We start from the raw sequence: 27,668 nt of genomic DNA, 5'->3' as shown, positions 1-27,668 counted from the left end.
ATTTCTCATTTCATAACCATGCCAATTGGAACAAGATATCTTAAAACAAATCTCAACCCAAAGGGGAGAAAAGGGCATCATAATCCTCTGCTTTCTGGATGGCACCGACACTTGTAATATTTTCTATAGTAGCCAAGAAAGAATTCCTGAGAGAATTACAATCATGCAAATTATCACAGGCCCCAAATCCAAAGGAAATCATTCTGTGAGAAGTAAAAAATGAAAATGGAAAGATTTCAATAGAAGTAAGACTGATATCCAGTCTTTTCAGATATTTTTCTTTTTAAATTATAAAATAATACATTTTTGTTATAAATCATTTAATAATGGAGAAGGGTACAAAGTAAAGCTAGTCTTCTCTTGCTCCCTCAAACCTCGTTCCCATTCTCCAATAGTTTGATATGTATTTCTCTGGAGCTTTGTTCATGCAATTGCAAAAATTTACATAAGAGTATATCACATGGTCTATGTATAGTATGTTTATCAAACTGCTAGCATATAGTTAGTGCTCAATAATATATACCCAAACACATCAACAATAAAAGTAAGATTGTACTATACAAATTCTACAACTTGTTTTAAATTTTATTTAAATGCAATTTCTCTTTGCTTCTTGGCAGGTAGTTTGATCTGTGCTTTATTTAAAACAAACAAACAAACAAACAAAAAACTTCTCTGAGCCAAAGACTACCAAATTCATTCCTTCAACTATTTGTTTCCTACCAACTAAGTATCAGGCACTGTTCAAGGTGCTGGGAGTAAATGAAATGATAAAAATCCGTGCCCTTGTGGAACGGGCATTTTAGTGGAGGGAGGTAGACGATAAACAAGTATAACACGTGGTAGGTCAGATGTTGCTAGCAGGGCATGGAAGGGCTTTGCAAAAATAGGACAGACCTCAATGAAAAAATGACATTTTTGTGGAGATCTGGAGGGGAGTGGGGGAATGCCATGTGGATGTCTCAGGGAAGGGTATCCCAGGGAGAAGGAAGAGAATGTATAAGAGCCCTGAGGAAGAAGGGGCCTGGCTTGCTCAGAAACAGCAGAACAAGTGTGGCTAAGGAATGGTGAGGGCAGGGAGAACAGAGGAGGTGGCTGGAAAGGATTGCGTGGGCCTTGGAAGCCATGTGGAGGCCTTGGGCTTTGACTCTGGGGGGGACAGGATGTCACGGGGGGTTTTGAGCAGAGCACTCTCATGATGTGATGTAGGCTGTAACATGGAGGGCCAGCTGCTGTTGAGAGTAGACTCTGGGGGTAAGGGCCAAAATGCAGAACCAGTTAGGAGGCTATCCTGACAATGCAGGACAGTGAAGATGAGCTTTTGGCCAGGGTGTTGGCAGTAGAGGTGGTGACACTGTGGACTCTGGATACATTTCCAAGGTAGAGAAAACAAGATTTGCTGATGGATCAGATGTGGGGTTAAGACAAACAGCAAAGTCAAGGATGACTTATCAGGACAAAGCAGTGCACAAAATGTCCTAATAAGAGATTTTTTAATGAGTTAATGCAAGAAATAAGAACAAAATGAGAGTATGGATGACAAGGCAGACCAGAACAGGGGGACTTAGACCTCCTTTCCTTTCCCTTTGCTTCCACATATCATGTGCTATGCCCTGTATGTGTCTTGTCTATACTAGCACTTCTCAAACTCTACCCTGAGAGACCCCAAATGGCAGAGGACAGTAACCTATTATTACCAGTTGTCTGGGCCAGTGCCCAAAGCTCTTGGTGTCTCCTACTATACAAGCTAGGCGTTGCATTAGTGCCTCATATTTAAAAAAAAAAATAATGTCGATGTTGGATTCCACTCCAAAATATCTGTTTGTTTTAATATATTCAGTACTCATAAGCAAGTAATATTGCTAGTCTTGTATGGTGGGTCCCTGACATACACACTAGGAATCTCTAAGGAAACATATAAGGGTTTTTGTTGTTGTTGTTGTTGTTGTTGAAGACTTATTTATTTATTTTAGAGAAGAGAGAGTGAGAGAACAAGAGCAGGAGGGGCAGAGGGAGAGGGAGAGAGAATCCAAGGCAGACTCTACTGAGTGCAAAGCCCGACACAGGGCTTGATCTCATGACCCTGAGAGATCATGCCCTGAGCCAAAACCAAGAGTCGGTCGCTAAACCAACTGTACCACCTGGGCACCCCAACATAAAAAGTTTTAAGATGCTCCAGGCCCATGCCATTCCCAGTGTATTCCCAGGGGTACAGCCTCCCAAGAAGAGCCCACTTATTTATAAACTGGCTGATGCCTGAAGCACCCACATGCTCTCACGACCATGTTGTACACCTGTGTTGAAGAGTAGGTGACAGCTTGGGCTTTTCCATCTCTACACCACAGTACAGGCCTTTCTTACAAATGGAAATACACTTCCTCTTACCTCACAACATTCCACCTATCTTCAGCTTTTTTTTTTTTAAAGATTTATTTATTTATTTATTTGAGAGAGAGAGAATGAGAGATAGAGAGTACGAGAGGGAAGAGGGTCAGAGGGAGAAGCAGACTCCCTGCCGAGCAGGGAGCCCGATGCGGGACTCGATCCCGGGACTCCAGGATCATGACCTGAGCTGAAGGCAGTCGCTCAACCAACTGAGCCACCCAGGCGCCCCTATCTTCAGCTTTTTAACCTGTTGAAAGCTTTCCTCAGATTTCACACCCTATTCATGGTATCTAATGCTATCACTTCAAGTGTTCAGACATTCCAATCAATTCCTGGGGCATTTATTTTCTATGGGGAAGTATAATACACGTGGGGAAGAACAAAGCTTTAGAGTCAGCAAAGCAGAGCCTTGGAATCAAATTTACTGAAGTTTTAATGCAAGTGCTACCATTACCTATCTGTGTGATTTTAGGCAACTGTCTTTATCTCTAGGTCTATAAAATGCAGTTAAAAGCAGGGCTGGCAGGATGATTGAGTGAAAAGCACATACGAAGCACCAGCACAGTGTATAGGCATTTGATAAATGTTAGTTCTCGTTCCCCCTTCACCTCTTAATTTGTCACTTTTAATATTCTACCGTTTATGATTCTACTTTTTGAATTGTTATATGTTCTATCTCTTGCACTAGACTATAAACTCTTATAGGTTAGAAACCACATTTTGTATTTCTTGACATCCCCCTAAGCATCTATCATGGTGCCTTGAACACGGAAGTGATTAATAAATGTTTGCTGGTAGACTGATTGATGGATTTCTTGACAAGGTTAAAGCTGAAGGACATACTGCTCTCTGGAATCAAACACAGACCACTGAGCTTCAAAAAGGAAAATGAGCCTCAGCATTCATGGAGGAAGGTCACTGCTTAGTGCGTCTGGGAGACATGCTGCTGATGGATGAGGAGGACACTGGCCAGCTCTGCTATGCGGGTTGTAGCCCCTGCTGGCCAGCTACAGAATGGTTACCCAGCCAGACAGTGAGATCCTGATAACCCTGCCACAACCAAATTCATTTAGTAAAGCATTTCAACAGGCTGTCACTGGGGCACATGGATTGATAGATTGCACTGCTGTTACTGTGTGCTTACAAGGGAAATTAGGAGTAATTAATGGGCTGGGGATCAATAGCAGTACTATATCACAGTGAACGATTTAATTTTCCAAGTTAAGAGGGATACACAGAGATAATTAAAATAGATGGATCAGAATTATAAACTACTACATTTCTTGGTTATGTAAAAGTTTAAAATTTTAGGGGCACCTGGGTGGCTCAGTCGGTTAAGCATCGGACTCTTGGTTTCAGCTTAGGTTGTGATCTCATGGGCCATGGGATCGAGCCCCATACTAGGCTCCGCACTCGGCGGGGAGTCTGCTTAAAGATTCTCTCCTTCTGCCCTCTCTAAAATAAATAATTCTTTTCTTACAAAGTTTTAATTTTTAGCTTCTCTTTACTTTTTGAAAAGATAATGCACATGCGTGGTAACTCAGTACAAAATGGTATAAAATGGTTGCTTTCCAGAAGCAATCAGTATTGTCTTGGGTGTTCTTCTAGAGGTGATGTCTCGTGTGTGTGTGTTTGTGTGTGTGTGTGCGTGCGTGTGTGTGTGTGGGGGGGTACTTAGCTAGAAGTAGTTTTTTTTTTAAGATTTTATTTATTCATTTGAGACACAGATACAGAGACAGAGAGAGAGAGAGAGAGAGAGAGCATGAGCAGAGGGAGCAGCAGGCAGAGGGAAAGGGAGAAGCAGGCTCCATGCTGAGCCAGGAGCCTGACGTGGGGCTTGATCCCAGGACTCTGGGATCATGACCTGAGCCGAAGGCAGACACTTAACCGACTGAGCCACCCAGGCGCCCCTTGTTTTTGTTTTTAACTAAAAGTAGTTTTAAGAATCCAAAAACTTCCTGCTGGTCTGGTATGTCTATTTGGTTCAACCCTAAATCTCTGGTGGCTGGAACAATGGCCAGCCCATTCAGCCCAAGATTCATACTCAATAATTATTTGTTGATTGGCTGATTAGATCTATGTTAGTAGTTTTTAATATGATCTGCATTAGCCTTGTACATCTTTCTTGTGAATTAACAAAAGACATACAATTTGACATGTCTAGAAAATAGAGCATCTTAATTAACTCAAACGTATTGGTATAATAATTTAAAACCACCGATGCAGAAACTGCTGTTTAAATATTCTCCACTGACTGGAGGACCTCTTTGGAAATATGTACCACCTGAGTTTATATAAGGATTGGCTAATGAGTAAAAAAGAAGATTTAAAAAATATTTCAGACCACATATACAAATCAGTGTGGTTATTAAAAGCTGCTACTTTGGGAAGCTGTATACTTTTTAAATTACCTCTGAGTTCATAAGCCATATTTTACTGTGGTTGCCACCACTTCTATTATGGCTAATGCCACTCCTGCCAATATGACTATTTATTTAGTAAAAAGTATGTACCAGTGGAAATATTGTATATGCATTATCTCATTTAATCACATGTTAACATTGTCAGGTAGGTAATATTATCCTCTGCCTTTTACAGATGAGGAAACTGAGGCACAGAGTGATTTCATAACTTGCTTATTTTACAAATCTAATGAAATACTGGAATGGGTATTGCGGCCCCGCTTGAAACCAGAGCACACACTTCCAATCAATACTTCAAAGTCATCTAATTTTTGACCAAAAATAGAACATTCTTATTGATCATCCTTCCTTTTTTTGCCAGATTTAGCTACAAACAACTTCTGGTTCTATCAACAAGTGAAATCCATCTTCAGAAAGAATGATGTTTTGTTAGTACTCTGGCTTTTCAAAAGATATGTGTCATTTGCTAAAATCAATTAAAAAAGAGGAACTCCCCAAACGGTATGTATCATTAAAATGAGTGATCAGCTTCCTAAGGTTCCCACTTTGAAAGGGGTAGTACCATTTATGTGAATATACATAGGAATTTGCTGTAAAAAACCTGTCCTTATATTTATTGTCATATCTCATATAGTTAATTTACTTAAATAACAGGGAACTGGGGCAGTTTCCTGTTAGAGTTATATAATCAGAAAATACCAAACTGCCTATATTTCTTCATATTTCATCACTAGGGCTTTATGATCCAGATAGTCCTAGGCAAATCTGCAAATTATGCAAAGTGTGTCTTGCCACATCCCTTTCTTTCAGCACTTCCCTTTAATTATTTCTCCACTCTCCTCTCCTCACTCAAAAATGCCAAGAGTTCAGTGAGCCTCAGTAGCCACATGTAGAGTCCTCAAGTTCAAGGTCCCACCCTGTCCCCTCCTCTCTGAGTGCACTTTTCATGTGCTCTGAAATGGTCCCTCTCTTTAGCCAACTGAACAACAGCCTCTTCTTACAGAATATCCAATAGTGCGTAACTTTTAGGAGAAAAGACAGCAAGGTGTAAATGACTGATAGCTCTAGCTAAATATAGAGGTCCTGGCAGTAGCACTGCTATTTAGTAAGAGAAGTTTATTAGGTTAAAAGGAGTATATTCACTTTGGGCTGAGTACCATTCTTGTCTTTCCTCACAATAACAGATCCCACATTTGGACCTTTCTTATCCTCCTTCATCTAATGCTAATCTGACACTATGGTTGGACATTATTCGGTGATGACTCCAGAGACCTATTTTTACCTTTGGAGTATTGTGGGGGCACCTATTTATTTTGGTTGGCCAAGGATGGGTGGTTGGTTACAGACCCTGATGGGGATTGGGAGTGGGGGAGAAGTGGGAGGAAGTTAGGGGAAAGGGGAATCTTCCAAGGAGACTTTTGGAGGTGTCCATGAGAAATACATTGAATTTATCATTCTGGAGAGTAGTGTTGTGGAGGTGGTGATTGTTCTTATTTGTTTTTACCAGGGAGAAACTCAAAACCTTAAATGGTCTTCATCTTGTTGCCTCTAATGCTTTGGACTTACAGGGTGTCTGGTTCAACTTTTCTGCCAGTTTCAAAGTGAAATAGTGTTTGGGGCATGCCACCTAGTGGCAAGAGCTTTTGGTTTATTGCTCATTTACCCTAGTAAACCAAAGACTCCTAGGCTTGAAAGCCACATTAGAGGCCATCTGGGTCATCCTTTAGGTTTTCTGTAAGCAGGGAAGGATATCACCCTTTCTATGGGCCCAAGAGAGAAAAAAATAGACAGTTTGAAACCACCAGGGCTCAGAAGCCCACTGACTCCCAGTTCTCTGGTGGAACTGGAATGTGCTGGCTTGCCTGGCTGGGACACAGCCTTCTAGCCCCACAGGCTTTCTGGCGGTCCCAGAAACAAATGTGTGGAAGAAGACAAGGCTCTTCTTGAGTCTTAGCCCTGACTTTGACCCATGTTCTCTCTCTGACCCCTTTTCCTCCCTCTCCCTTCCCCCCCAGCTCTTGGCTGCTTATTCCTCTCTCCACATTCCCTGCTGCTTTTACGGCTTTTCTTCCATGGTCATTCTTTATGTACCTAAGAATATAATACTTTTTTTTAAAAGTTGCCATGGTTTCCTTTTTAAGTTTTAGTTTTACTTTTTCTTCCTAAAAGGAAAAGGGTTCATGCTTAATTTGGGACACTTGGAAAACAGGGAAACCACACCCATACCGTTTTAGAGATAATCATCGTCAACATTTTGGTAAAAATCCTTCCAGCCCCTTTTTCTTTGTGTGTGTGTGGCTTTTTAAAAAACAAAACCCAAAAATGATATCGATACTTCTTTTCACTTAGTAATATATCATAAGCATTGTCTCATGTCAATAAATGTTCTTTTACTACATGATTTTAGCAACTGTATTATAGTTGTTAATATGTTAAATTTGAAGAAAGTGAGAAGGTAGGGAATATTTTAAATTCATAGTCACATTCAGTTCACACTTTATTGAGCATCTCTTGTGTGCTATGCTCCTGCATGAGGCAATTTTCATATTCATCATCACATTTAACCTTCACAAGATCCCTCTGACCCCCTATGAAGTATTGATGACATTTTGCAGAAGAGGAAAATGAAGGCCTGAGAAATTAAGTAGCTTGCCCATGATCACACAATTTGTAAGAGGGCACACAGGAAGAAAACTTTGGTCTCTGGATCTACAGTCCCTCAGCTACTTCCTGTGAGGTCCTCATAGGTACTGAGTGTGGATGTAGTTTTTCTGAGCATTCTTTTCTTGGTCCTCATGATATTAATAGAGAGAACAATCTAAAAGGAGGTAAGTGTCAAAAGACTTTCGAGCCAAGGTAGGAAATGTGAAATAGGATATAAGTGAGTGGAAAGAGAGCCACCGAGGGAGAGACCGCTGGGTTTTCAAAGTCCCAGCAATAATAATTGTTAAGTGCTCTATATACATTATTCAATTTTATTCTCACAACTCTGTGAAGTACCTACTATTATCTTATTTTAAGGTTAGGAACGTGCTTGGCCCAAGGTCACCCTGCTGGTAGGTGGCAGAGGCACAATCAGAACCCAGTGTGTGCAACTCCAAAGCCTTCTCCACTGCTATACAAACTTCCTCTCCATGTTAATTAGTTCTGCTAAGAATTTTAGAGTGATATGGTCACAGGTCTCACCCCTGGTTTTAAAAGTGTGTTGAAGGGGATTATGGCTCAGATAAATGGAGAAAGAGAGGGAAACAGAAGACCAAAGCAAAACAAAGCTCAGAAAAAAAAATATAAAAAGCCTGAAAGAGTGCCAGTTGCAGTAAGGGGAAGATAGACTAGCAATCTTTGATGCAAAAAAGTTTGGAAAGCAATGCTGAGCTGTTGAAATGGTTGAAATTTCTGCTTTTTCTTGTTTTGTAAGCAAAGAAGAAACATATGAATAGTTGTTAGAAATGGTTTTTCCTCCATACAATGCTAGTACATTTTCCAAAAATAATTAGCTCAAAATACATTACTTATTATGAAACCAATGAAAGTCTTTCACATAGAATATTTCTAAGTTTATTCTGTGGGGTGAAAGATTAGCAGCAATACTACTTTTCAGGACTGTGTCTATTTGAACTGCTCCTGTTTTGGTTTCTTAATGTCTGAAATGAAATGGATAATACTCTCTACGTCACAGGTATTGTAAAAATTAGTGAATAAATACTAAGAGCTTGGGGAGTGACTTAAAAGGAATATGTTAGTATATGCTATTATTAGTTATTATATCCTCATTCCTATTCTGAAGTCATAATGCTCTGATGGTGACACCGTTAGTCATCACCATGGAAACCAATGACATACGCCATCTTTTTCTCTATGGCCTCTCTCCATCCTCCAGGCAGCTGTAGAGGCTGCCACAAAAATAAGATTAACTCCCTCCTCTAACCATTTTTAAGTTCCTTCGCTGGTTTGCAAACGTCTTCTGTACTAAACTTTCCCTTGAATGCCTCCCTATACCTCCACCTCCACCTTTCTTCTCTTGTATTACACCCCCCCCACTCATTCTCATGGGTGTAATTCTGGGCAGCATATTTCTCTATTCCTTTGTTCTCTTCTGTCTTGCTCTTCCTTTCCTCCTTGTAGGTGGGGACAATCTTTGTTGATTCAACAAGTTGTTCCTTATCTCTATTAATGTCTGCATGGAGAGGAGAAGCCAAACCCAACTTAAAGTTATCAGGTTTGTTACTGCTGCCAATTACTGAAGTTTCAACGTCTCTGTGTCTTTTGTTTCAACTATTAAGAAGTCACCATTATTGGATAGCCCTAACTGTAATTCTTAAAGAGGAGTGAAATCAAGTAACACCAGTTACCCATCCATGGGGTATCAGATGGATAGTATACCAGGTTGTCTGTATTAGTTAACATTTTATAAACGAGTTCAGTTAGATTTTTGAAAATTTGATATTCTTTGTTCTTTTGATTGAGATTTGGCCCATGAAGACAAGCTATCCTTATTACAACACTTAGTCTGGAGCAATGAAGCATATGCATTCCCTAGTGAGTATTTTAAATACGTTTTTCCATGTTACCAAGTCACTTTTAGTTGTCAGACTAATAGGGTGAGACCTGGCCCTACAGCAGCAGGTATCTCACTTTGAAGAGAACGTTCAGAACCGCTGCCCTTGCAACTTTCTGCCAGCAGTCATTGTTTCAGTGATGAAGTGTCCCCCTTTTTTCCTCCCCTCCTTTTGAGTCACTTAAGATGAAAAACAGGAAAAGAAAGTAAGCTGGTTTAATAGTTTTCCCATCCTCCAAATAACCCCCTTTAAACCACTCTCTTTCACTTCAAGTTTCTCTTTCCCAGCAGGAGGCTAAGCGTCTAAGCTCTGACATCTTGCTCCGAGTACCTGTGAGTAGTCGAAGCGCTACAAAGGTGTAGGAGTGGCTGGAGGTGCCTTTCTGACAGGGAGAAAGATCAGGAAGCTTGGCTGTGAAGTGGGTGCCCTTGAGGACACGTATCTCTGTCTTTAAAATCTCCATACCTAGTCTGGTTCTAACTCCAGTGAAAGTGGGCCTGGCTATCTCACAAAGTTCTCAGTGGCCCCCAGTTCAGAGGGTCAGTGGGGGCTGGCAGGCAGGACCTGAGGCACCACCCTTCACTTGGCTTGCCATTCCAGGGCTGGAAGTGAGAGCCCTGAGTTGACTTTTGTCTCGAGCCTACCTCCCTATGCTCCTATGCACCTCCTCTCTCCCCCTGCTAACAGATCTTCTCACTGCTGGTTCTCCTGTTGCTTTGCTCTGCCATACCCCAGCATTTGCAAGGGGCAGATGACCAGATGCCAAGTAGGCTGAAGCCTCATTTAGCTCTTGTCCTCTTGCAGGCACAAAGGAACTAGAATGGATTGAATTTAAAGTTAAACTAAGCCAGAGCACAGTAAACCGTTTGCTTGGTGGCCTCTAAAGGAATCTGCCCTTTTAGAAGCAAGGGACAGGGGAGGGACAGTGGCCCTTGATCCTTTAGCATTTCTTACATTTCCTTTCCATCTTCCTCATTGGAATGAACCCTGCAACAATCTGTGCCGGGCACTATAATTAAAGTGGTATACAGTATTATATTACAAGGTTTCTTAATTCCCATCCATTCCTTCATTGCCTATGGACAATAACACTATTATTGTGTTGTTACTATTACCTTTTTACAGATGATGAAAGGGAACCTTCACAAACATTTCAAAGCTCCGCTGCTGAACTCAGGGCTTGTTACATATTGAGACCTCAATAATGTTTGTTATTAAACTGGAATTTGACCAGTTCTAAGGGGTTAGTCTCCTTGTGATAAGAACCCTGGACTGATATCAAGGCAAGTATTTTCCTTAAAAGTATGGAGAGACTGAGTCATCACCTAGTCTGCAGGAGTTCTTTGGGGGCAACTTTTCTGTCTTTGATCCTAAACAGGGTTGTAGAGGAGGAAAAAGTTTTCCTTAACTTTCTCAGAGTCCCTGGCTGAGTCTGAGAATTAAACCGACAAAGACAGATTAACAGGAAAGAGGCACACAAGTGTATTGAATATAGGTTTTAGGTGATATGGAAGGCTTCATAGGGAAAGGAAGACCTAAAGAAACAGATCTGTGTATCTTTCTAGTGGGTTTGATGAAGAGTGGGCAGTTGTGGAGAAACATGATAGGTTCAAGAGTACAAGGTAAACGCACTAAACCAGGGGAAACTAGCAGGGCCTGCCCGTTAGGATTCTTCTGGACATACTTTTGTCTTTGGAGATAAGGATGCTCCTTTCCTCTGGGTAGAGGGAGGGCACTCTCATATAAGGGTTTTATGAGCTGTTTCAGGGGAAAAGAGTGACTGACCTTCCTGCTGTTGCCCTTTACTCAAACTCCTCCAGATGAAAATATTCAATATGCCAAGGTACCATATTTTGGGGTAGCATGCTCTGAATCCCATCAGGGTCAGTCTTCCTTCTCTTTGTTGTTTGCTTGATTATAAAGGAGCTGCAAAGCTCTCCTCTAATTACCCTGTAATGCTCAGATTTGTCAGGCTCTATCTCAGCACACCCCAACATGTTGATAGGTGTTAACTTTGTAAAGAAGGCTGTGTGGTCCAATATGTTGGCCTAAATCAGGGAATATGGTTTCTTTCCTGCAGGGCTTCCTTCCACCTTTAATATACTAATAAGCATTGGGGATGTCCTAAAGGAGTACATAAATATCTCATCAATTCTGAGCAGTACCTTGCTGCCACATTTTCTCATCTCTGAAGCTAGGATACTTCTTGGACAGCAGCATCTTACAGTGGCTGTTGGCAGGCAGCTGTTGAGGCCTGCTCAACTGAGGTCACTGCTGGGCAGTGTGAACTTGGTCACAGCTGTTCCTGCTGTCATCACATTAATTGAGTTAGGTACCTTCTTAGGATGTATGTGATGTTTAATTGCTCTTTAGAACGTCTTCAAAAGGTCACACCATGATCTGGCACTGAAATGAAATGTTACTGTATATGCCAGAAGGTATGGCAACAGAGCAGTGGGGTCTATGTATTGATGTTAGAGTGGCAAAACTGCAGTACTGCAGGCTTAACAATTCCATATTTTCTTGCAAAGCAATAACCAAGTGCTGGGTAGAACTGAAGAAAGGCAGATGTCCTGTAGTTGAGGGTGTATTTTGTTACTGAGATAGGTGCAAAAGGGTTACCCAGCATGTGCCAAGAAAGCAATAAAACCGAAGTCAAAACCACCAAATCCCCAGGAGAGCCTTGTGTCCTGCTTTTTATTTCTTTGTGGTACCTAACTGATAGCTTTAGAGATTTCATGATATATGTTAGTGTGAAGTATTTCACACTTATTTGACCACAGACTCTTGTTTCCCGAGGAACATCTCTTGGAACTAGTATTCTGTGGAATATAGTCAAGCTACTATGTAGCACTTATCATGAGCTAGTCACTATTTAAATATTTCACCTGTATTAGCCAAATGACTTCTCATCACCATCTCATGATGGAGGTACTATTACTATCTCCAGGCCACTATTAGCTCTATAGTAGAGCAAGGATTCAAACCCAGGTGGCTGCAGAGCATGCGTTCTTGATCACTAGGGCACCAAGTCTGGGAAACTCCATTCTAGGTACAGACCAGGGGGTAGATGGGGTGCTGCAAATCTGACCCATGGTTAAAAAATGAATACATATCACAATCCCCACTGATTCTAAAAATATTTATTTATTTTTAAAATTTTTTAAATTTTTTAAAAGATTATATTTATTTGACAGAGAGAGACAGTGAGAGAGGGAACACAAACAGGGGGAGTAGGGGAGGGAGAAGCAGGTTTCCCGCAGAGCAGGGAGCCCGATGAGGGGCTCGATGCGGGGCTCGATCCCAGCACCCTGAGATCATGACCTGAGCCGAAGGCACACGCCTAATGACTGAGCCACCCAGGCACCCCTGATTCTAAAATATTTAGCAGGAATCCACAAGGAAGAAAACTTTTCCTACCTATTGTTTATACTATGAATGCATTATTACCTTTTCTATATGCCTAAACGATCTGCACTCCTTCCAGGTTATGAAGATTAGGGAAAAAAGTCACTTTCAGTGGAAGACCGAAACACTGCAAGTTTAACTGGAATAAAATACCAGAAACCAGTGGAATAAATATCAGCCCCACTGCAGGTCATCTCTGAAGGCTCTGAAAGGATCCATTACTTTACAGGTTGCTGCTCCAGTGAAAGAAAATCTGGTGCTTTTTTTCCCACGAAGTTGTGTGTGTGTGAGGGGGGGAGGGGACTCATAAAAATTAGACCACTTTGTGCACTTTCTCATCTTTTGACCAGCTACTATTTGTGAGATGAATTTCAGTGAACCAGATGGATTTGCCGATAGATGTAACAATCCCTTATTACCTCAGCCCCTAGGGAAGAGGCAGGTGACAGAATGATTTCGGCAATAAAATGAACCTGAGCACAAAAGGTGGCGTTATTGCTTGGAGCTGAGTGCTGTTCAGGTCCCATCAGCTCAAATTTCCCAGACAGGTGATCGTGAGGACGATTCTGCCTACTCCATCTCCTTAAGAGGATTTCAACTCTGTAACAGGTTTTTTTCCATGTGTGGGTTGCTTCCTGAGATTAGTTAGGCCTTCCTGAGATGTGTCTGGCCTTATAAAAGCTGCAAGTGAATACAACAGCTAGTACCTTATGTTAATTTAAGGAAATTATACTCTTCAGGAGACAAAGTGCTGTTCAGTTGCTATTTATCTGTGCCACTTGGGTAAGAAAGGGAGATGATTCATAGCCCAGTCCAGTGGGACCAGTGAAAAGCTTGATTACACCTTGGTTCCAGGCTGTCTTGTGGAGCAAGTACCTTGGCATTTGTGGGTTCCAGAAAGACTGTAATAAGTACTCGTAGTTCGAGATTTAACTTGGGTACTGGCTCTTATGAGAACACACAGGTGTTAGATCAGTTGTGGACAGGATCTTTTCTGTTCATTACCCCGGGGGGATAAAAGATATGGATTCCACTTTAATATGTGAATTGTAGCTCCAAAGAAATCAGATGGGGATGGCTATCTTATGGTAGCTGGTTAAATGGCAGCTATCTAAATACAAACAAAGGGGACATTACAGTTCCCAGGGCTAAGAGAAAGTTAACAAAGGGACAGTTCTAGTGCATTAAAATAAGTCATTCTTATACAATAGCTGCTCCACATATATATTATGGTACAAACCAATTGGTAATAAAATTTTGACTGGGTTCATTACGCTAAGTTTATAAATCAAGCTTCTGGGCTTAAGCAACAGAGACACTCTTTGTTCTGGGAGGCTGCAAACTGGAAGGTACTTGATAAGAAAGTGCTAGAAAGAGTCCAGCTGTTAGCTATTATCATGCTTCTTTTGAACCTATTATTTAAGACATGTATAGTTACAAAGAGAGTATATGAGGAGATTAAAAACCATGGTTACGTTAACTTACACCTATCTCAGGGGAACTGCACTCACTTTTCTTTCCGTGTATGCTTCCTGCAGCTTCTCGGCTTCATCTGGCAGGCTGCCTTTGGAATCTGTACTGCCTCAAGTCACTTTCAGCAGTGTAGGAGGATAGGAGTCATTAAGACAGAATAGATGCTAGGGGCAAGACAGCTAATAATCCACTTGCATGCCAGTCAAGAATATGTGTGGCAGGTGAAAGATCCTTACACATAAATATTTTGCTGGAGGTAGAGTGACATATAGATAACTACTGTTTCAGAGGGATGTTAATTATCTTTAATAAAATTAAATCTGAAGTCTGCCACCCATATGGAAATCATCTGAGCTTAGAAAAACATATTTGAATACCAATGAGGTGGTACAGAGTATTATATTACAAGGTTTCTTAATTCCCATTTCATTTTTCTAACCACTACTGTAAGCAAATATAACTATTTCAAGAACTTTTAAGCCAGGTTTGCAAAACTCTGTGTGGCAACCAGGGCAGATCTTCTGAAGGACCAGCCTCTCATTGGGCAGAGTTTTCTGAGGTAACAAGCCCCACTTCTCCCTCCTTCTCTAACAAAAAGCCAAGAGGTACAAATTCCTACTTACGCAACAGGAAAATGACTGATTTGTTCAACTCTTCACCTCACCACATTAGTCTTGTGCTGCAGTCAAGCCACAGTCTTTCCTTCACCCATGGGAGGTGCTGAGTGTTGGTGGGACAGCCCAGCCTTTGGGGATTCGCTTTCCATATTAGAGTGCAGCCTGCTGGGCCAGCCATGGAGGGATGGCTCCAGCCTCCTCACGCTCTCTTCTAAAGAGTGAACACCTAGACTTCAGGTAGGTGCCTACAAGCTGCTATTTGTGGGGAATACTTGACTGATTTTCAAACAGTCACAAGTTTGTTCATACAGCACTTCCTTATTTGTGCATATCCCAAAGTGTTCCTTGTGACTGGTAAAGAAGAGAAGCACGTGACTTTCAGAGCGTACCATGTAGTATGTGTCTCCTTCTAGGGCAGAGCAGTAGCCAATTTACATGGATGCTTATTTCATGAGGGACGATGGTTGTAGTTGAGTGGCCTTATTTATACATGGGGGGGGGCATGAGGGTGGGACCGGATGTTTTTTCCAGTCTCTTCTATGATTCATTTAGAATCAGAGAAATAAAGAGATGACAAATTGTATCTTTAAAAAAAATGTGATCCCTATTTATTCTTTCCCCTTCACCACCCAGAAATACAGTTACATTGCATCACTGAAGTGAGGGCGAGTGGTAGTGTTTCTTTTCTTTGGGTCTTCAATGGAGTTTTTACAATATAGTCTTCCTAGATTATATTTTGCATTCTTTCACATATTTGCGTGTGTGAAGATTACTCTGGGTCAGTAATCAGTCATGGTCAACTTACTTAACCTCTCTGTGCCTCAGTTTCCTCAGCTGTAAAACAGAGATAATATCTCTACTTTATAGAATTATTGTGAAGATTAAACAAATTAATATATGTAAAAAGCTCCTTAGATGAGTACTTGGTATAAAGCATAGTGTATATTATCATCATCATCATCATCATCATCATCATTTTTATTTTTATATTATCATCAAGGCTTCCTGGGTCTTTACCACTTACTTACAGCTTTCCTAGGCATGGGGTAGGGAAGGGGTGAAGCAGGAACACTGAAGTTTAGGAAACACTGTAACCTTTTAAAATCTTATCATCTAATACATAAAAAAATGACATATTTCGCACTTCATGGAACAATATGCTACAATATGTAAATGGGATCAAATGCTGATTTTAGGTGCTGGAGTAATCGAAATGAATGAGATTTCATTTCATGCACCTCAGGGAGAAGGCTGAAATGGAGCTGGGCTGAAGAACAGGTAGGACTGAGATAGCTGGAGAAAAGTGAGGGGGGCATTCCAGATGGGAACAATGTGCACGAAAGTAGAGGGGCCAGAAAGAGCATGAGATGGTCTTGGAGCAGTGGAGAGACAGAGCTGGCAAGGCAGGCGCATGGAAGGAAATAAGACTGCATAGAATGGAGCTGTATTATGGAAGTTCTAGAAAGTTCTATCTACTTAGAGGATTCTTCACCTGGAAGGAATGGAAACAGCAGAACTCAAAGTTTCTGAGATAATATTTCTATCATTTGGGGTTGGAGGCTGAGTCCATGGAGACTAATGAGGAGGTTGCTGCTCTGGCTGCGTTAGTGTGAGCAGATGGGGACTAAGCTGGGGCATAGCAGGGGGATGAAGAAAAAAGAAAAAGATCGAAGTTACATTTCAAGAAAAAATTAGTAGGAGAGTTAGCAAGACCTATTTTGTCAACTGACTGGATTAAAAAAATTGAAGTAATGGGTAAATCAAAGATTATCACAAATGTTACATCTGTGGGTCTGAGAACTAGAGATAGCACAGAAAAACTTGAGAACCAATTAGAGAGGGAGAGAAGCAAAGGAAGAATTTGGGGTTGTATACATTGAGTTTACAGTGATAATGTGATCTCCAGTAATGATAGCTAACATTTATTGTTTACTATGTGCCAGGGGCTATATGTTTTATACATAAAACTCATGTAATCCTCATGGAAACTGAGTTAGGTACTATTATTATTCCCATTTCATAAAGGATGAGGGGCTAAATATAACCCCAAATGTATATAGTTAAACTTAAACCTGAGCCATCTGATTTCAGCACTTATGCCAGGTCACCACTTTGCTTAGATACTCTTAGGAAGTCAAACTCTGAGAAGAAGCGAAGACTGAAATGAACAGGTGGGAGTCATCCATGCAGGGGTGTTCATTGCAGTTATAGGAATGATGAGCTTCCTGAGGGAGAAAGCATGCAGATAGGAGAGCAGATGGCCAAAAATGAATCCTGGGGGATGCCCCCATGAGAAGTCAACCACAGGGAATGGTGCAGAGCCCCAGGGAGGATGCGGAGATCAGAGAATAGGCTGTAGGCTTGGCCCTGAAAGAATTGGGTTAGGGATAGGGCTGGAGAGGGAAATCAGGGTTAAGAAGAGAAAACTTCATCAGAGACCTGAGGGGGAAGTGACCAAGTTTTGTCAGGGAAATGAGGAAGAAAGAACAGGATGGTCAAATGAAGGGTTTGTATTTCTTTGCTCCTTTTCCCAAAGTAAGAGAGACCTATTCCTCAGGAAGCTAGAGGAAAGAGGGAGAATGTGGTGTGGAAAATGCAAGGAATAGGGGCACCTGGGTGGCTCAGTGGGTTAAGCAGCTGCCTTTGGCTCAGGTCATGATCCCAGGGTCCTGGGATGGAGCCCCATATTGGGCTCTCTGCTCAGCGGGGAGCCTGCTTCTCCCTCTCCCACTCCCCCTGCTTGTGTTCCCTCTCTCACTGTCTCTCTGTCAAATATATAAAATCTTTAAAAAAATGCAAGGAATACATGTGGGGAAGGAAAGATCCTGTAGGCGTCATAAAAGGGGAGAATCAATAGCTTTTACTTCAGCGGGGAGGAGAGGACTATTGGATTGTCAGGTCTCAGGGTTGGAAATGGGCTTTAAAATCTGGTCACTTATCTGGCCCTTGAGATAGATGCATTGCACTGAGGAGGACAAACTTGAATATGCATTTTCCCCCTGAATTTATTTGTTTAGGAAAGAGATACATATGACATCTCCACTTATATGTCTTGTAGGTATCTCAAAATTATTAAGTCCAAAATAACCTCTCATTTCTCACCCTTGCATCTGGTCCTTACATCACACCTTGCATCTAACAGTGTCCCCTTCCCTCCTTCTAATTGTTGTGGCTAAAAACCTTGGCTTCATCCTTAACTTCTCTGTTTCTCTCACATATGACATCTAATTCAGCAGCAAGTCTTGTGTGATCTGTGTTTGAGATTTATCAATAATCTGATAATTTCTCACTATCTCCACTCATGCTACCCTACTCTAAGCCACATATAAGTTTGCCTGGACTAGTGTGGTGCCCCTGCCCCCAGCCTCACCGCCTTACAGTCTACCTTCTCATTGAAGCAAGGGTAGTTCTTTAACAACAGCAATTGTATCATGACACTCTGATGTCTAGATACTTGCAAGGGATTTTCATCTGTCTCAGAATAAAATCCAGAGTCCTTGCCGTGGCCTACAAGGTCATCACCTACTGTTTCTCCCCAAGCTACTGTTGCTCCGGCTTCGCTGGCATCCTTGAACAAGCCAAGGATGTTTTTGTATCATGGCCTTTGCATATGCTTTTCCCTATGCTTTGATTCATTCATTCAACAAGTGTTTCTGGAGTGCCTCCTATGAGCCAGGCACTATTCTAGACAGGTGGGATACATTTGTAAACATGGCAGACAAAGAATCCTGCCTTTGCTGTGCTTCTATTTCCAGCATGTCTGCATCTCTTGCTCCCTCTGCTCAACTGTTACATGATCAGAGAGACCTTCCCTGACCACCTGGCCTAAAATAGCAATCCCTTCCTACCACCTCATTATTCCATATTCCTTTATCCTGGTTTATTTTCCTTAATGACACCTATCACCATCTGACATATGTCATTATTTCTTTGTCTATTACCTGTCTCTCCTAGTAGGATGCAAGCTCCTTGGCAGGGACTCACATCCTTGGCTTTAGTCTTTGCTGTAGTTTTAGAATAGGGCCTAGCACAAAAACAGTGTTTTCAGATATTTGCTGAATAATTAATGCATATGATTGGTGGGAATTTTTATTTTAGAAACTCATCTTTTCAATTCTGGGAAGATTTCTTGAAAAAAATTTTTTAAATTTCTTACTCTACATTTTTCCCCATTTTCCCTTTTACAAATCCTATTGTAATGTCAGATTTTGGACCTCCTCAATGACTGCTTTTATTGTATTTTATTTCTTTTTATGGATTTTTTCTTTTTGATCTAACTTCCAAGAGGTGGCTTCAACTTTATTTTCTAACTCCTATATGGCATTTTAAGATGCTACTATAATATTTTTAGTTGCTAGGAGTTCTTTCGTGTTGTCCCATTTTTCCTATTATATAGGTATAATCATTTTTACTTACAAGCTGGACTGAATAGGGTCATGCAGAAATCAACTTCATTCTTTCCCATCTAGATCCCATTCCTGGATGCAATCTTGGTACCCAAAGTTTTTCAGTTACTCATAGATAGGGGAAAAAAAATTTCCTTGGTTACTTTTAGTCACAAGAACAGCCTCCAGTTGGTAGTTTTTAAAGTTCTCATGTAGTATAAAACTCAGATCCAGTTCCTTTTTCCTTTCCTTCTGCCCCCACTGCCCTGCAACTGTGCCCAGTTGGAGACAGACACACACTTGACTTCTCTACTTGCTTGTTTTACCTTGTCCATCTACTTTTCCCTGTTTTGTAGGTGCTGCTTCTGACCATTCCAGGGCCAGGCTCAGAAGGAGAGGGGATTAATGAAAAAGACTTTTTGTGGCTTGTGTAGCCTGTAATCTGATGACTTCCTCTGAGGTGGCAGGTGCGCAATTGCTGGTTTTTCCCCTTGAGGGATGGATGTTTTGGAGGTGTGCCCACTGAGGACCTCTGACAGCAGCTCCCCTAGTGTGGGTGGGGCTGTACATCAATAGCCACCATGATCCTACCCTCAGCACCTGGACTTCTGACAGTCCACCTGCCGGTCACATTTCCCCTCTAGGCAATACTCTGAGGTAGGAGCGAACATGACCCCAGGTTGACTCCCTCTCATCTGTCCAACTTGGCCACAAGGAAACTCAGATGTTTTTGCCCTACTGTGGGCAGAAATGTAGTTTGTTCCTAATGCACCCAACTCTTGTCATTCTGCCATTAAACCAGCAATTCTAGCTGTAATCTCTCACCATTGTGTGTCCCCAGGCAGGAATTAGATAATAGCCTTTCTGTTTCACAGAGTCCACGGAACATTTGTCAAGATCTCCAAATGTTCCCTGGAAGCTCTTTTCACTTGGCTTGAGGTAATGGAAAGTATATTCTTTCCTCTCTCCCAAAAGGCGGGTTCAAGGTATCGTTGTGTAGGTCACAGCATGTAGAAAGGATGGGAGAATTAAGGGGTGTAGGCATTAATTTTTTTCCAGCCAGAGGAAGAAATGAGACTTCCTGATGATGTAGCTCTGTAAGCTGCTGAACCCATGATACCTTGGGCAACAGAAATGTCTCAGCTCGGTCCCAAAGAAGACTTGCATCCCTGACACATCACTTTAGTCCTGAGATCTGTATCTCTTAACCATAGTGTTCTAGAATAGTCGAAACATATGTCTCTGGCTCTCACAGAGACAGGAAATAATATTAAATATTATGACGGATAATCAGTATTTATAGATTTTGAAGGGCCATTAAATAAGAGCTGTTAAAAGTATGATCATAGGTCTCAGACAGACTTGGGTTTTGAGTTTTAGCTCTGACATCTATTAGCATGTGACCTCAGGCAAGTCATTAAACATCCTAGCATTTTAATTGCCAAAAAATGTTAATAGTAACACTTGTTTCCTAGATATTAGAGGTGTCTGTGTGCTGCATTGCCTGATGGTAACTTGGCACCACCAATATTATTCCTATCTAAGTCTGGAAACTACCACAATATCTGGAACTTCCCAGAATCTCCTTTCCTACATGGTTCCGGATTGGAGTTTGTGAGTGACTTTTAGTTTGTGACTTGCGCAAGACTTGGAAGGCAAAAGTGAAGGGCAACCATTGTTTCTGGGATAATAGTTGCTTAGGCTCATTAGGGCTTCACCAGACACAGAGGCTCCCAGCATTCTGTAGCTACTGCAGAATTCTGGGACATACCCCATGAGCTGAGTCTTTCCATCCACACTCTAGGACTTCAGACTGAACACATCAGTGACTCTCCACTCCTCTGGCCGCCACCTTCTAGACCTTTACTCCACCAGCTGCTCTCATATCTATGTAAGCCATCATTTCTATATGAAGCCCCTTATTCCTATACTATTGACAGTGGCCCTGTTTCCCTAATGAAACCATTCTGATCCAGGATATACAGTCCTAAGACATGTAATGAGTACTCAATAAATATTAGATAATAATAATAATGATCAGAAAAGGTATTGTTCACAATAAATTGGAGACTAATTAGTAATGTTAAACTGCACGACTTCCACTGTTTAGGAAGAGCAAAGATGAGGAGTGGTACAAAATGGTACAAAGGAGACCATTCTTAACACCTAATACCAGGAACTGCTCACATTTCTATAATGTTTGCCAATTCACAAAGTGTTTGCACACATTTCACTGCATTTGGCTGAGGTGAAGCATGTACTGGAAATGGACCCTTGCTTTCTTAACAATAAAAGCCCATGATCAAGAGAACATCAGAATTCAAAGAAGAAAGTGGCTTATATTGTAAAGAGAACATTTATTTGAAACATGATTTGTTCCACAGAGTGTTCTTTCATCAGGAGAGAATGGAGTTGCCCTCTGGTTCGTGTGCCCTCCAGGGTTATGGGGTGAGCCTTGGATCACAAGGAAGAAGTAGCAAACCCTAACGGCTGTCCATATAGTGGAAAGTTTAGCTTTCCAATCAATTAATTTACTGAACATACCCTTTATGACATGGACGCTGGTTATTGTGCTCTCTGGTAATCAGGTATAAATGGTAGCAGCCAGCTTATAAATGATTGTAATTGGAATTAATTTTAGGGAGTCAATATTTTTTTTTCTCTTCTTGGTTCACTAGTATTGACAATTTTTTTAAATGTGAGTTTGATTTACCTATAGGTAAAAAGGCAAGTCCTAGGCCAGTTCCTCAGGTCCAGTGTCTTTTTCTTTTGCTTCTCTCTAAGATAGGGGTTCCTGTGCTCCTCTCTAGCTCCAATTCCCACCCTTTGCCTGTGAAAGTCATAAGCAGAATGTCCTGCTGGCCCCTGCATCTGGCTTTCCTGTCTGCCTGGCACCAACACGGGCAGAATCTCCGGAAGCACAAGGCTGTGGGTGGCCTGATGCGGGAGCAAAGCGAACCACGACATGGTAAGGTAGAGGAGACAGCCTAGGGAAGGGAAAGGGCACCGTGAGATCCAGGTCCTTTGTTTTGTCTCTAGGCATTCTGAACCAGAACTAAGGGCACCAGGGCTGACAGGTACCCTCCTTCACTCTTGAAGGTTTGGGGACTCAGGCTCTAATAGCTATATTGAGACTGGCTCCCCATGGGAACAGAGATATTTTCGCCTATGGCTTCAAATGCATGTTTTTGTTTGTTTGTTTTGTTTACTTAGTAGGAACATGCTTACAGTGATGCATCTGTCCGTGTCCCACTTCAGGGGAGGGTCGTTGCGGCTGTTACTGTCTGTGCCCTGTGCTGTTACCTCTGCTGCAGGGAACCACCTTCCCCGAGGCCATGCCCTTCCTAAGACCCAGCACAGGATAGGGCTGACAGGCCCTTTCAGTTGTGGACTCCGCATGGGGTTAGCTGAAGTTGTTGTCAGGCCTGCCTTGAAGCCTGACTTCTTCTACCCCATCCTGCTGCTGTGCGCTCCCTTCCACATGTGTTGGTCCTAAGGGGCCTCACTAATAAACTGTCAGCACATTCAGCTTCAGCTTGGGGTCTGTTTCCCACAGAGCCCGGCCTGCAACAGACTCTATTCTCCCTATCACCAATATTTGTCGACATCTCTATTTTGCAGTTGTCTCCTCTGCCATTCTCTCCGACCTCACCAATTTATATCAGTTTTATTCATTTACTGTCATTTTATAGCATTTTTAGAGGGAATGGAGATACTTGCAAATGTATAACCCACGAGAATTAAACTGCAGAGAACATAATTTATTCATCCCTTTAAAGCAGAGAGGGTATTTCCAGGATATTCAGTGTTGAGGCAGATTTATTGTAATAACAGCCCCATATTTTCTTTCCTCCTTTACAGTTTGTCTTTGTAACTCCTCCCATCAAGGGATTGAGTCTGTTTCCCTACCTCCTGAATCCGGGCTGGCCTTTTGGCTTGTTTTGGCCAATGGAATGCGGCAGAAGTGATGGTGTGCTGTTTCTAAACCTAATCCTCAAAAGACCTTGCACACTTTGCTCTCCCTCTTGGTACCTTCCTCTCCCATGAGAATAATCCAGGCTGGTCTGTTGGAAGGTGAGGGAGCAGTGAGTTGTCCTAGTGGAGGTCATCTGAGACCAGCCAGCTTCTAAAGTCCCCATCAGTTGACCACAAATACTTGAGCAAGCTCAATGAAGTCAGCCAAGCTCAACTTAGACTCCTAGCACTGGCTAGCTGACCCACAGATTCATGAGCAATATAAATGATTATTGTTTTAAGCCACCGCATTTGGGGGGAGGTGTTTGTAAGCCACAAAGTGGCTTACAGAATCCTTGGGAAGGCAGAAGAAGTAAATTCTAGGGCCACATCACAGAATAGACTCACTAATGCCAGGAGTTGTCGAACGAGGAAATTCCTGGCTAGTCAATAAACCACTGCTGTAAACCCTGGCTCCAGAACTCTGTCACTGCTGCAGTGATCAGGCAGCTGCTTCTGGAGCTGCCCGATCAGAACCACGCTCCTGCCGCTCCGGCCATGACTTACACCATCACAACAGGTTCCTGTGCTTTGCCTTTCTCCCATCTAATTCAGTTTATGCAAGTGCTTCTCATCAGCGAAGTGTAAGTTATACCTGACATTCAGCTGCGAAGGGGCCTAGTGTCAAAGGGACTTTCAGCTTTCTAATTTCTGTAGTACATGAGAAGGTTGGAGTGGATTTGCAGTGTCAGCCTCAGTATCTGCCACAGCTATGATGAACTTAAATGAGCATGATTCCTAAACCTTATTCTGTAAGTTGTGCTCAGTGATATTGAAACAATTTCTTTAAACTCATATGTGCAGTGTTTTACAATTGGGTATATCATTCTCTGTAGGGTCGAACATTATTAATTCAATTACAGGAAGTTGAGAGACTGAAGGATGAACAACACAGTACTAAGATTTTATGAACTCATTGTTCCAGCAAAACCCAAATGAATAAGTTTTAAAGGGAACCAACAATTATAAGTCACTAAGGAGAGGAAAACTGAGTTATGTTTTGAAAAAAATCTTATTCCCCTTTTGATATCTGATATAGCATTACTAATAGAATAGTGATTGCAGAAGGAATAATAACAGGCATTTGGTCTTGACCTGAAGTTCTTAAGGTGCCTATACACTATGTGATAAAAGAATATTTCAAAATTTATTTTGGTGTAGGGTATGGATTTAGAAGGTTCTTAGAAAGACAGTGTCCTCTGACCTGACCTTAAGACATGACGTCTGGTTTCGAGTGATCAGAGAATTAATGCTTCCCAATCTACAGAGTTAGAAATTCTAGAAAAACCTGTGTCCCTGTGGATACTTTCATACAGATGGTGATTTAAGACAATAATCACTGAAGAAAAGGGAAGGCAATTTTTAGATCACAGAATCATCAACAGTGAAGGCATTAAAGTGAAAAGAATTTTGTACCTTCATATTTTGTTCCTTGTGTCTTGTTCAGCAGAGGCACAACATGTTATTATGGTATGTGAGGCTTGCAGTGGCTTATGCCTTACTAAGAATCACTTTCTTTATTCAGTCATGGCCTTGTAAGGTTAGGAGTCCCTTGAGCTCACCAAAAAAAAAAAAAAAAAAAAAAGTACATGTTGTCAAGAGAACCTGGAGTCCCTCCAAAAGGTGCCCCATTGATTCAAAAGCCAGACACTTCTTTGTCAACAAAGGCATCCCATGGCGAAAAGTCTGGAGGATAAATTGCTCCTGGCTCATTGGTGAGTCTTAATCACACACCCTGTTTATTTGATTCTTAGTGACACTAATGTGAAGTATAAGCAATTTTGCTTCTGAGACAGAATCCATTGATTTAATTTTGTCATTTTTCTTTTCAGTTGTGCAATCAGAAATTCATTCATGTGAGGAAAAAGCAGTTAAAACCGATGGAAAAATGCCAAAGAAAGCGGCTGTCAGACTGATTGCTTTTTGGCAGAGACTGAGATCGAGATTTACCAAGGAAAGCCCACGTAAATATGACCCAAGAGGAAGTGACAGAGCTCAAGAGCATTACTAAGCCTCGAAACTGGAATTTCAGTTACCTTGCAAGGTATCAGAAAAAAAATTACATATATGCAAACACAATGTGGATGAATCACTGCACTGATGGAATGGTGGTTACTAAAACAGCTTTACTCTGATTTATGAAGGAACAAGAGAAAAAAAGACAACAGAGAGCAAGTAACTTACCTTTTTTGGGACCCAATCTTGAGCAAATGTTAGTTCTGCCCTGCATTCAGCTACCTAGGGCAGAACAAAAGGGAAAGTGAAAGGTCCTGTAGATCAGGTGTTTCCCAGGATGTAACTTAAAAGCAGCTGTCTTATCCTGTCTGCTCTTTAGTCTCCAGTCTTGGCTCAAACTTTCTGGCACTGGATTTAAAAGCATCTTCAGAATACCTGAGTGCTCACTTTTAGCCCCTTCCTTGAATCCTTCTTTCTATCCTTTCCTGAGCTCTTTCTGTATGCGTCTGTTCCCTCATTTGACTGTAATCAGATTGGAAGGCAGGCTCTGTGTCTTACTCATCTTTGTATTTTCTTTCCTCAACCCTTTTGTCTAGCAGTGTCCTGCTTACAAAATTACAAAATGTAATTTGTAATTTTTGTAATTCTATTACAAAATGTAATTGTAATTTTGTAATTCTATTACAAAAATGTAATACATTTTTGTTTGTAAAATAAAAATATGGTTAGAGGCACATACAGATTCAACACAAACATAAATTCGAATACAAGTACAAATTCTCCAATGTTCCAATTGCTGCCAAGAAAATGATGGGAGATTGTTAGATCTGTGAAGTGATTGACTTTCTGCTTTTAATAGAATAGGTAGCATATTTATATTTTAAGTGCAAATAAAAGTTGTTTTTAAAGGATTTTGATATGCCTTTGTCTCTAAAAGAAGGAACAGACTTATTGCAATATATGCAAATCAAAGTGAATCTAGAAAGGGTTAATGGAGTTATTTTAGGTAGAGAATAGCCATAGTAACTACCAATACCTTAAAGTTTCCATGTATTTATAAGTAAGTTGAATGAAATGTTCTTCATCTTCATAGCTGCTAATAGAGTTAGACTCATGAGTGAGGGAACAAGTACCTGTGAATGATGCTATTATATAACATCATTTTTTCTTTCTTTGTCTTTCTTTTATCCCAACTGATGGTATACTGTACACATGTCTATAGTTTGCTTTTTTTTTTTTAATACCTTCCATGTTAGCTCATTAAAAAATGCTTCTTTCTTTTTAAGGGTTGGATGGGTGGAAGTTAACAAGTTACAGTCTCTCACTTCCAATATTACCTTTTGGGCTCTGCAGACCCTTTGGACGCTGCTAACTAACTAAAGCTAGAGGCCGGAATGCTCGCTTTTGCTCACTGTTTGCTCTCAGCAGCACCTTAATGATGACCTTTTCTTCCATGGTAGCATCTGGTTGCAGTCACCAACTTTTCCTTTTCTTCCTTCCTTCCTTCTTTTCTTCCTTCCTTTCTCTTTTCTTTCTTCCTTTTTTTCCCTTCCTTCCTTCCTTCCTCCCTCCCTCTCTCCCTTCCTTCCTTCCTTCCTTCCTTCCTTCCTCCCTCCCTCCCTGTCATTCCCAGAGGCAGCCTCACTTTGTTCCCTAAGAGGCACCAGTACCAGCTGGGCAGTGACCCTTCTCAGAGGTCTGGCCAACTCCCTGAAGCTTCTAGGGCAAACCTCTGTGTTCCAGTAACATCAACATTTTCCTCTGCTCTTCTAACCTCAGGGGTGTGAGCTGCTTTCTGGAATTACTATCCTCAGTTTCTCCTTTTAGCTTTTCTAAGTTCTCCAATAACTCATTAACCAACAGTTTATAGTAAGCTTTCTTTCTCGAAATGCCTCTGGTAGTTTCTGTTTTCCCAGCCAGACCCTGATGGATGTAATATTTGACACCTGAAGTGGGTCTGACCCAGCTGGATCTGCTGGGTTGGAAGTCCCAAGGAGCAGAGCAGCCTGCACTGTCACCTGGACCTGCTGCATAGCCTGTTCTTGCTCTGGGCCCTGGAGCAACCATAATATATTTAACTAGGATGGACACTTAAATTGTTTCCAATTTTTGTTACTCTAAACAATGCAGTAAACAACCTTAAATATTTTTCACACATGGGCAAGTATATTTGTAAGATAAAGTTATAAAAGTAGAATTGCTGGGTCAAAAGGATTGCCAAATTGTCCTTCATAGAGGTGGTACTAATTTAATCTCTCACAGGTAATAAAGAGAAATCTAACTGCATGAGAAATAGAGAAATCAACAAAGGGAAGAGGGAGGCAGGTAGGACACCCTTGTCCTAGTAAGAGAGCCTTGGTCGGTGGAAGAGAGAAGCACGTCTAGAATAGAAGGTCATAGATTGACACAGAATGAAACCTATCACTTGAGGATTACTTTCTGGCTCAG

At 41.4% G+C, this 27,668-nt stretch overlaps 1 long non-coding RNA gene across 8 annotated transcripts in view; it reads left to right on the top strand.

The window, feature by feature from the left end:
- Positions 1-27,668, top strand: part of LOC148163786 (uncharacterized) — a 161,840-nt gene that overhangs the window by 132,780 nt on the left and 1,392 nt on the right. For 5 of the 8 annotated variants that reach the window (XR_015768719.1, XR_015768720.1, XR_015768721.1 and 2 more), the window contains one exon: positions 25,097-25,308. This is a non-coding gene — a long non-coding RNA (uncharacterized LOC148163786). Of the gene's footprint in view, positions 1-5,169; positions 5,310-14,888; positions 15,103-19,606; positions 19,718-25,096; positions 25,309-27,668 lie in introns of those variants that run through there. The other 3 variants (XR_015768722.1, XR_015768717.1, XR_015768718.1) reach the window with 3 other exon arrangements.

This window comes from Eumetopias jubatus, unplaced genomic scaffold, assembly GCF_037043125.1.
Source record: "Eumetopias jubatus isolate StellerSeaLion01/CBP00866 unplaced genomic scaffold, mEumJub1_p1.0 scaffold_8, whole genome shotgun sequence".
In the NCBI taxonomy this organism is placed as follows: domain Eukaryota; kingdom Metazoa; phylum Chordata; class Mammalia; order Carnivora; family Otariidae; genus Eumetopias; species Eumetopias jubatus.
Note: the sequence above shows the minus strand (reverse complement) of the source record. Positions and strands in the feature narration are given on the sequence as shown.